This window comes from Aptenodytes forsteri, unplaced genomic scaffold, assembly GCF_000699145.1.
Source record: "Aptenodytes forsteri isolate BGI_AS27 unplaced genomic scaffold, ASM69914v1 Scaffold482, whole genome shotgun sequence".
NCBI classification, from domain to species: domain Eukaryota; kingdom Metazoa; phylum Chordata; class Aves; order Sphenisciformes; family Spheniscidae; genus Aptenodytes; species Aptenodytes forsteri.
In genome coordinates this window covers 1,153,430-1,163,473 of record NW_008795046.1, presented here as the reverse complement: position 1 = coordinate 1,163,473, position 10,044 = coordinate 1,153,430, and the positions used below count along the sequence as shown (strand labels likewise).

The 10,044-nt window shown below is 45.7% G+C and overlaps 1 protein-coding gene across 2 annotated transcripts in view; it reads left to right on the top strand.

Annotated features, from left to right (window-relative positions):
• The window catches only part of SYN3 (synapsin III), a 185,749-nt gene that overhangs the window by 93,299 nt on the left and 82,406 nt on the right, over positions 1–10,044 (top strand). The gene's annotated exons all lie outside the window — the stretch shown is intronic.

Here is a 10,044-nt window from a genome sequence, read left to right as displayed (position 1 = left end):
TGGCCGGCCGTTCGGAGGAGAAGTCCCCGTCCCCAGCTTACGTCCCCTCCCGCCGCTGGTGCCGCCGGGGGGGTTGAAACTCTTAAAAACTAGTACCTCCGAGGTATCGGCGAGTATCCGTCCCGCGGCGGTCAGTGCCCGGACGGGTCTTGCCCCGAGCAGTCCCCCGCCACCCCAGTCGGGACCTGCCTCCCCTCGGCCACCCCGCTCCGCACCTCAGGGTGCGAAGAGGCACCTGGAAAACACACGCGGAGTTTGTTGTTCGCTTGGAAAGCTTGGGCTGTTTCCCTCGACACCATCTAGGCTGTCTGCAGGCTGATTTTAAACTGGAGGAGGTGAAATAGTACTCTAAAGGGCTTTCAGAAAGCGATCAGAAAACGCAAGAGGGGTGCAGTGTGTTCCTTCTTTTCCTCCTTCAATAGGCAGTGAAAAGAGGATGGAGGAAAAGAAAGACAGGACCTAGCTGAACTGTAAACTGGGATTACATCCTGCGGTTTTTAATCCTGCTCCTTCTTCTCCTGTCACCCCACCACAACCCATCATTTCCCCTTCTCAGGGCTTTCAATCAGAAAGGGGTCATAAACTGCTAAAACCGAGCTGGAAGAAGCAGTATCGTATCTACCCAGGCACTCCCAACATTTAATCTCAAAGTATATTTTAGCAGAGCAGCTTTAGTGGAATTTATAGAAAAGTCCTGTTTGTTTTGTTTTCCCTTATCCCCTTTTGGAAACATAAATTTCTATCAGCTGTAGAAATGTAAATGTTAGAGAAGAGCTGGGATTGTAAGGAATGAGATTGCCAGCTGCAAGATACAGACAGCCTTATTATCCTGCAAAGGGACTGAGGGGTGATTAATCACAGTATCAAACCAGTGTATATAATGTCAGAGTACTTTCCATGGGGTTTACAAGACTTAAGCATGTCTAGTTATAAATTATGCTGGTATTAAAGGCCAGGGACCAGCTGTCCTAAATTTCTAAATAGTCAGCTAAGTCTTTAGATTTACAATTCTGCTCCATCTGGGTGAAGCACAGCCTGCCTACACCTTTTCTTTAATCATACCGTCCATATAAAATTAAAACCTCCAGTCTTATAGAAACACATGCTTTTATTTGGAGCATCGGTACACAAAAGCTTCAAGATGGGTGTTGCTAGTAGAGATTGAGGTTACAGTGCTAACAGTGGGAAACACAGGTTCCTACCCTTGCTGTGACACAGACAACCTGTGTGACAGCTTCACCTCACACTGCTTCAAATCCCAATCTGTGTAATGGGGATAATAGTGATGGGAGCTTATCAGGAATGTGGATTAGTGAACACACTGAAAAAATTAGATGGTGTTGAGGTGCTAACGGGTCATATAAGTATGTATGAGGCAGGGTATTAAACAGGACATTCAATTTAGGCACATCAGTGTCTGAATCCTTGGGCTCCAAATTGCAATATGAGAAACCCTCCTTAGGTGCTTGGACTGGCTGTTCAAGGTACTACAGCTGAAGTTGAATCTGTCAGGTTGGACTGTCATTTCAGTCTTACCGGGTGTAAACAAGGAACAAGTCCACCGACCTCAGCAGAGTAACACGGAAGAAAAATGAGGTGTGTCTGGCACTTTCATTTTTTCTTTGTTGTTGTAAAAAGTTTGATATCACCAACATCATGATACACCTGGTCTATCAACATCTCAGATCAGTATCTGAGAGAAGTGGAGTTATTCCATAACCTGACACTGGTGTAAATAACAAAGAGTTTGGCCCACACACAACTAGATTATAATCACAGCTCCAGCACCACCTCCCTTCACTCTCTGGCCAACTAATTCCTCTGAGTATGTTTCTTCATTTCTATAATAACAACTTTCCTGCATGTTCTGAGGACTAACAAGCTGAATGTTTTGTAATAAGCTTTAAAGATGTTGGGTGCTGTGTGAATGCTAAGAGTCACTACAATACACAGATGCAGGACACATTCAGAGGAGACCGAAAAACAAACCCTTCGGTGATCTTCTCAATTTCTGAAAAGGGAGAGAAAGGGGGCTAGAAGTTACTGAAGTTACACAGGGCCCTCCAAGGCATGGAAGTAGCTCATTTACAGTGAGGCTGACCAAACTTGTTAAAGTAACATGGAGTTTGTGCTGATTACAGGATCTAGTTCACTTTTCAGATATAACCCAGAGAAGTAATCTGCGATTACTTTTCAGGATGAAAAGGAGTGCCACGGTTTGATCCAGTGGCAGGGCACATCTGTTTGGAAGGGATGGTGTGCAGGCTGTCTGTGTGTCGCGGCTTACCACTGCCTTTTATAGCAGTATTTGAGCGGTGATCCAGAAATTTTTTAATGCATGTATTAGCATTGCCTGGAGTAGTAGTACCTGTGTTCTATCAGTTAGGACTTAGCTGATTCACCTGCTTTTTTGACACCTAGATATTCTTTTGAAAAAGAGATTAACTTCTCTACAGTAGTAGGGATGCAGGTTTTTCAACCAGGACTGTATACTGTACAATAATAACAATATTTATTTGCCACTTAAAGGGTACCTTTCATACACAGAAACCAGAGTGCTTTATTTTTGTAAATCACGGGTAATTAATACTCAGGAAAACTTAGTCTGGCCAGTGGCCTGCTGGGAGGCCTTGGTTAAATCATTTAACCTGCCTGCACGTTCATTTTATCATCTTTAAATAGAGATATTGTATATTATCCTCTAATAATATCTATTAGATATTCGAGATTAGCCTCTCTCCTTTGAGACCTACCAGTAAAGTGCACTCTGGAAGAGCCAGGCAGGGGTTCCAAGTGTTTATTTATAGGAGAAAATTTTGATAATGGGGTCAAAGTAACACAGAAAGTCAATGAAGGAACTGAAAGGAGAACTCTATCTGAATTGCCGTTCTATGCCCTGTCTGCATGGGAGAAACTGCAAAGGGAAAAAATAAAAACAAAACTAGCATTCAGCTCCTTTGCCTAGATAAAACTTTAAGCCTTACATGGCCATAAAAAATGTAGCAGAGAAAGAAGGAGAAAATAAAGACCTTGATCTTCATATGAGAAAATTAAAGTTCACGTTTGGTTAATGTCACCAAATAAAGAAATCTATGTTCTTCTAGTCCTCCACCAAGAACACACTGTTGAACACAATTAAGGATCTCTCTGCTTTACTGGGCAGCCACACCACTTCACGCTGTGATCTTGTCGGATCCCACAAGCTAAGCATGACCGGGCTGGGTCAATAGTTGGTGTGAAAATTCCCAGGGAAAGCCATGTCCTGCAGGTGTTGTTGACTGAGCAAAGTGGCCTTCTTCCCTCAGTCCTGCATGAATGTGTAGAGACAGTGCTAGGGGGCACTGCGCTGCAAGAGATGGTTGCATTTTTTGCGGTTGAAGCTAGCTTTCTTGCAATATCTGAAGAACCCACTCTTTGGAAAAGGAAAGATATTAAGCTGGCTGTCTTGGTTAAATTTCAGGAGAGAGAATGAACTTCTGCTTCCATAGATACTCACTGCAGTTTACATCAGGAGCATATTAACTATCATTTTCCTTCCACAAGTCCTGCTTGTGGCTGGAAAGGACCATCCCAGAGCTAGCTGCAGAGACGGAGATAAAATCACTTTGGGATATTCCTTCGAGAGGCATAAGGTGTTGCTGTAAATGAACTAAAGGCATATTCACTTCCCTTCTGATCACATTGCACTGTGAGGGATGCCAGGCGCTGGCAGAAAGCTGCTTCTGAACTGACAAAAGCACCTGAATGTAAGTAGTACAAAAGGGCTTCATCAAACTACAGGAACTGCTGGCCAAAAAACAGAGGGGGGTGGAGGGAGAGGGAGAGAAAGAGGGAGAGGGAGAGAAAGGGGGAAAGAGAGAAAGAGAGAAAGAGAGAGACAAAGAAATAGTCCCACTACCACCACCACCAGAGGAAAAAAACCCTGACACATATAGTAGCTGCAAACACTCCAGCTCACCACCAGACCTCAGCTGGCTTAAACTGAGCATGGCATGAATGAAGTCAGGAGACTTCGGCCTGCACTCCAAACAGTCCTGCCACCTCCATGAACAATATATTAATTTTAAAAGCTTCTGAAGTATGGGCATTTTTCCATTTTAACTTTTCCACAGTAACCTGACTTGATTCATGAGTGTGGAGTCCTGCCATTAGCATTCTAAATTGTCCAGCTGCCAAGTTGCTCAAAAGCCTCTTCTTGTCCTAAAAACTTTTCTTGAAGTTGACAATCCTCATATCTTTTACACCAGCTCAGCATCACACCCTCTAGGAGATATCATTGGTTTTCTGCTTTTATGCAGCAGGTGGGAAAGGATAGGTGCTTTTCAGAGCCATCTGATGTCCTTTTTTACAGCACAGTCATGCCATGTCGTAGGGCAGTACAGAGTGGTCATGCATTGCATTAGCAAAAGATTCTCGTATTTCCTGATTATCCATTTCTTTTTCAGAATGTCTGTTTTTTCTGACGCTGTCCTTTGAGAATACTGTTTTGTTTAAAATGTTTGTATTTGCTACGATTTATGAGTGTGAAAAAGGTTGAAAAAAATTCCTCCTCTATTAATTCCTCTGTTGTATCAGTGAACTTAATATGCTACTTAAAATAAGAAGACTCTTTCTTCAAAAATGTTTTTGATTCTATAAATATATATGAAAAAAATTCATTTGATCTCTTTCTCTGAGGTTGCAAAGGAATTATGTCACCTTCCTGTCTGCAAGCCAGACATAGGTAACACTCTATCCCATCCCAAGCTTTTAATTAGAGCTACACCATTAAAACTTCATCAGCTCTAACGGTTCTATACTGTGTTCAGTCTTCAAGGATCCTTTACAGATTGTGCTTAGAGAGAGCGCCCAGCCTGGGAGCAGACCATAGGCACCATGTGTCCCCAGGAGTACTACATTATAAAGGATTGTAGAATATGAAATCACCTTCTCGGTCGTGCGGGGATCCTCCAATCCAGGCTGTGATGTGGCATCAGCTGCAGAAGGGCAACCAGGAAATATCTTTTAACAGCCTTATCAAGCTGAAAATGTTTCCTGCACATGACTGCGCTCTTTGGCCCCAATCCAGCAGAACACTAAGGCACATGTTCAACTTTAAGCACACAAGATGCTCTACTGAAGTCAACAGGACTGTTTACATGCACAAAGTTAAATAAAGTGCATTTCTGGATCAGGGCCAAAGGACTCAGTACCATGCAGGGTTCAAGCCAGGAGGCTGTGATTAGATGGTCTGACAGAGTCCAGGGCGGAGGACACGATGTGATTTGCTTGGCTCTACCTGCCTGTGCCTCATTCCAAGCAATTAATTTTCTCTCATTTTGGTTTATAATAAGTTTTTTCATTTCTCTTGCTTTGCTTTCATGCTGCTGTAGCCACTTCCAAACTGAAGTTTTGTTTTTGTTTTTTAAACCCTTCTAAACTGCATCAATAGCTTTAAGTGACTGAACAAAGAGATTTCAAATAGATGAAGTGCTTCAAATGGTAATAAGAGCTGGTGTTCCCAGAGCTTTGGAGGCTGGCACTAAGCAGAGAAGAGAGTGAGAGCGATTGAAAATCACTCTTCTGTTGTTCCTTTGTATGAACTGGTTTCTGGCTTATGCAATGCACAGTAATTAAAATGACTGGAATGCCTCACATTTTTAAGAGAGCTTTAAGGCAGCTCTGTGGCATTGTGGCCAGCAGAGTTCACGAGCAGATTCATGGCTGCAATCAAGATTTGACGTTTCTATCAGCTTAACTTGAAGACAGTATCTCTGTAGAGGCCTTGGAGGAGAGTTTGAGGAAGAAGGACTAGGCACAGAAAAGCAGTAACATCTGCTCCCTGCATCAGCTCCATGAGCAGCTATGGGGCAAGCCTTCCTTTCAGTGAGATGAGAGCCTGAAGGTTGGTGTGGTCATCAGAGATCTCATTGTTTTCTTTCATTGTAGCCTTAATGTCCTGCCCAAATTCAAGTGTGGGACAGCACTTACATGTTCTCTCTCTCTCACTGTAATATCAGTTACTTATAGTGCCTCCTTCTAGGTACTGTACAGGAAATGCTTCTTTCTGTGAGAGAGGGATTGCATTTGAGTACTGGCCACTGCAGTTGCTGGGTGTGTTTGTGGGGGTCCAAACAGCCCCCCGATGTTCGCAGATAGAGAGCCTGGCAGACTGGCAAGTCTCTCTGCTAACAGCGGGTTGCTCTCCCTGTGATGAGGTTTACTCTGCCCGGCAGTGGTAAGGGAGTATCTTGCTGCTTTTCAGTCCTCCTGGCACAGTCCAGAATTTCATTTTCCTATTTTCCATTTTTGTCATCGAAGGTGGCTGGCCGCTGCATCTCTGGTCTTCCCTCAAGAGTTGGCTTGGCTTTTCACAGTGATGAACGGCCACAGAGTAGGAGAGCTGAATACAGCCTCTCTCGGGAGGGGAGCTGACTGGCCTGAGGATATGACCTTTTTGGAATGTTGAGCAACCAGATCCTTCTCCCCTCACCTCTCTGCCCCTCACCAGCCTTCTGAGGACACGGACTGAGCCCGCTCCCTCATCTCCCAGCATAATCCTTCTCCCTTTCTCCTACACATCGGAGGGCACTGTCAGGATACAGTGGTCTCCACAACCCTGTGTGAGTGTAGAGAGGCAGAGAAAGATCCCAGGCAGGAGACAATAATCCTGTATCTCTTAGACCATCCTGAGGCTAGCAGAGCTGCACTCCCTCCATATGCAGTAGGCCAGCCAGTCCCTAGGATGTGCCACTGGTTTTAAAGCATGTTGGAATCCTCTGAAATCACCATACTTGTGAAAAGCAGAAAAAGCAGCACCAGGGGGCTGGCATTCCTCTTTTTGTTACATTAGTGAGCCTGGAGACAGTGTCAGGCTGTCAGGTCTGAGGGAAGGGTCTTCTGTTTACCTGCAGAACAGGTGCAGCTGCAGGAAAAGTTACCGTCTCTTGCCTCTCCCTGCACTACCTGCAAAAACTTCCTGCAAAAATAAGTCAGTCACTTCAAACCCATAGTCCAGCTGTTACCAGTTTCTCACCTGAAACTGTAAATAAAGGTGTTAGTTACAAGAACGGTTTCTAATGATGAGGATGGTGTCCTAGCAGGGAACGAACTCAGCGATTCCTGTCACGCGTGTCAGCACATGGGTGTCAAAAGTGAGAAGCAGTTCCTCTGTGTGGAGATCCCAACAGAGATCGTTGCCTTGGCACAAGATTTTTTTAAATCCAAATTGACTCCTTCAATGCTTTTGTTCCTGGGTTCCCAAATCAATGCTGTATTCTAAACAGCAGCTGACTGCTCACTTGCGGCAGGGCCTTCCCACACAGACTGAAGGCCCCAGCCAGTCGAAGCTGGGGGATTTCTGATGTGAGATTTCAAGGACAGATCTCTTTCTTCTCTGGAGCAAAAGGCAGCACTTCTGTTTCCTCACTCTTTTGGAATTTTTCTCCATAAATCTTGGCATACAGTGTGAGACAAAAGATGAGGAGATGGTAGATCTGCAGCCTGGAGCGAGGACTCAGTCAGTTGTTTATTGTCTTGCTCTTCCTGAGTGAAGAGCAATACATTCATCAAAGGACCTTTTCAGGTTGGCAGTGTGAGTTCCACACCTAATGTATTAACGTCAGGAATGAAAAGATCAGTGTTTGATTTAGCACAGATGTGTGAAAACAGTATTTTCTCTACTGAAGACAGAGGGAACAATCTACAGCCCCTGTTCCCCTTTCCTTTAATCTGAAGGCCCTGAGCTATCCCTTAGTTGCGACTTTCTATGTGCTTCTGAGGGGTGTTTCAGTGGGGGGCACAGAAGTATGGAAGGACCTCACAGTAATTACAGAACCTTTCTGTTCATTTAGCAAAGTAGCCTGGGTTTCCATTTCATTGTGAGTGATAACGGGTATTGTGCAGCAAGAGTTAATCTGTAACCAGATACAACGTGGCTGGAGGTGAAACCAAGAAAGAGGAACAGAGCAAACTTCCTCTGTTTTTCCTTTGCACTGAATGAAAGTATCTTTACCAGGGACTGTAGCACTAGGATTGTGATCACATGCTTATTAGCAGAAGCTTAAAGAAAGTGTCCTATACTGACAAGAGTTCAACTCCTTTTGATTTTAACTCCATTTGTAGCAAGAGCAACATGGTAGCTCACAGTAGGGGTGCTCTTCTGAAGGGGAGGCATACTGTGTGGGTAAATGTACTTGCACCCCGCTGGTACTACACAGAAAGAAGGACTTCCAATGCATAGCAGGGGCAGCAATGAGAACTACCCAGAGCCGGCAGGAACAGGGAAGGTGTCAAATGTATGTACAGATTACGTACCAGGAGTTGAGCTATGAAGGTACCAAAGCTTGAACATGTTCCCTGAGCAAGAAAACACCCCTCTGTACCTCTGCTCTTAGTAACAGTGCCACCAAATCTCACGCAGACAGTTGGCCAGGGGTTCGGCGTTAGCCCAAGTGCCCTGCTGTGGGAGCCCGGACTGCTCCAGTGCAGTGGTTCATCACAAGTGCTAAGAGGCTGGAGAGGTACCGAACATTTTTAGTGGTAGCAGGTGTCCAACACTAGCTTAGTACAGCACATTCTCTTCTCCTCTCCTCTCCTCTCCTCTCCTCTCCTCTCCTCTCCTCTCCTCTCCTCTCCTCTCCTCTCCTCTCCTCTCCTCTCCTCTCCTCTGGATAGGCTGCAATAAAGTCTCCCCTCCCCTCCTCGAACAACCCCAACTCCTCTCCTCCCCTCCCCTCCCCTCCCTTCTCCTCCCCTCCCCTCCCCTCCCTTCCCTTCCCCTCTCCTCCCCTCCCTTCCCTTCCCCTCTCCTCTTCTCTGGTGACTGTTGTGCCTATGGCTGACAGTTGAGGGGCTGCTCCACAGCATAGCTCCCATTCTTGCTATCTCCTAGTATCTGCAGCAGTGATTTTAAGCAATGCTTAAAGCTAACTGCAAGGAGAGATTGAGCTCTCATCACCCAAGCCGGGGAGGCAGGAGGGCTCTCGCTAGACACCTAGCCGAGGTCAGGGAGGAAATTGCTGTCAGTGTAAAAGTTCTGCAATGCACGGGAGGAATCTACAATTTTACTCATGGGATAATTCATGGAAAACAACCAACAAAGAGTCTGAGCATCAGCATTTTCTACCAACAGAGAAGTGGCTCTCCAGCAGACTTTCTCCAGCACCCAACAGTATGAAAGGCAGTAGATAGACAAGCATTTTATGTATTTTCATTTAAGCCGTGTCTTCATGTTCTGTAGATTACAATCGAGCATTTTTTGACTTGCTTCCTCTTCTCTCAGTTCAAGTTCAGCAGAACCACCACAACCCCAGTGAGTGGAAAGGGAAGGGAGGGATGGAGGTCTGCTCAATGCAGGCGAACCATTAGTGCAGCTAGAATAGAAGGCACTAATCTGGTCTCCTTTATCTCCCAGGATAGCTATGGGTATACCTTCCGAAGGCATTGCAATTCTCTCTCCCACTGTTCAGATCAGAGGGACCTGGACAAGCTCCAGAAGTGGGCCTGTGTGAACCTCATGAGGTTTAACAAGGCCAAGTGCAAGGTCCTGCACCTAGGTCGGGGCAACCCCCGGTATCAATACAGACTGGGGGATGAAGGGATTGAGAGCAGCCCTGCCGAGAAGGACTTGGGGGTACTGGTGTATGAAAAGCTGGACATGAGCCAGCAATGTGCGCTCGCAGCCCAGAAGGCCAATCGTATCCTGGGCTGCATCAAAAGAAGCGTGGCCAGCAGGTCGAGGGAGGGGATTCTGCCCCTCTACTCTGCTCTGGTGAGACCCCACCTGGAGGACTGCGTCCAGCTCTGGAGCCCTCAGCACAAGAAAGACACTGACCTGTTGGAGTGGGTCCAGAGGAGGGCCACAAAAATGATCAGGGGGATGGAACACCTCTCCTATGAAGAAAGGCTGAGGGAGTTGGGGCTGTTCAGCCTAGAGAGGAGAAGGCTCTGGGAAGACCTTATTGCAGCCTTTCAATACTTCAAGGGGGCTTAAAAGAAGGATGGGGACAGACTTTTCAGGGCCTGTTGCGATAGGACAAGGGGTAATGGTTTTAAACTAAAAGA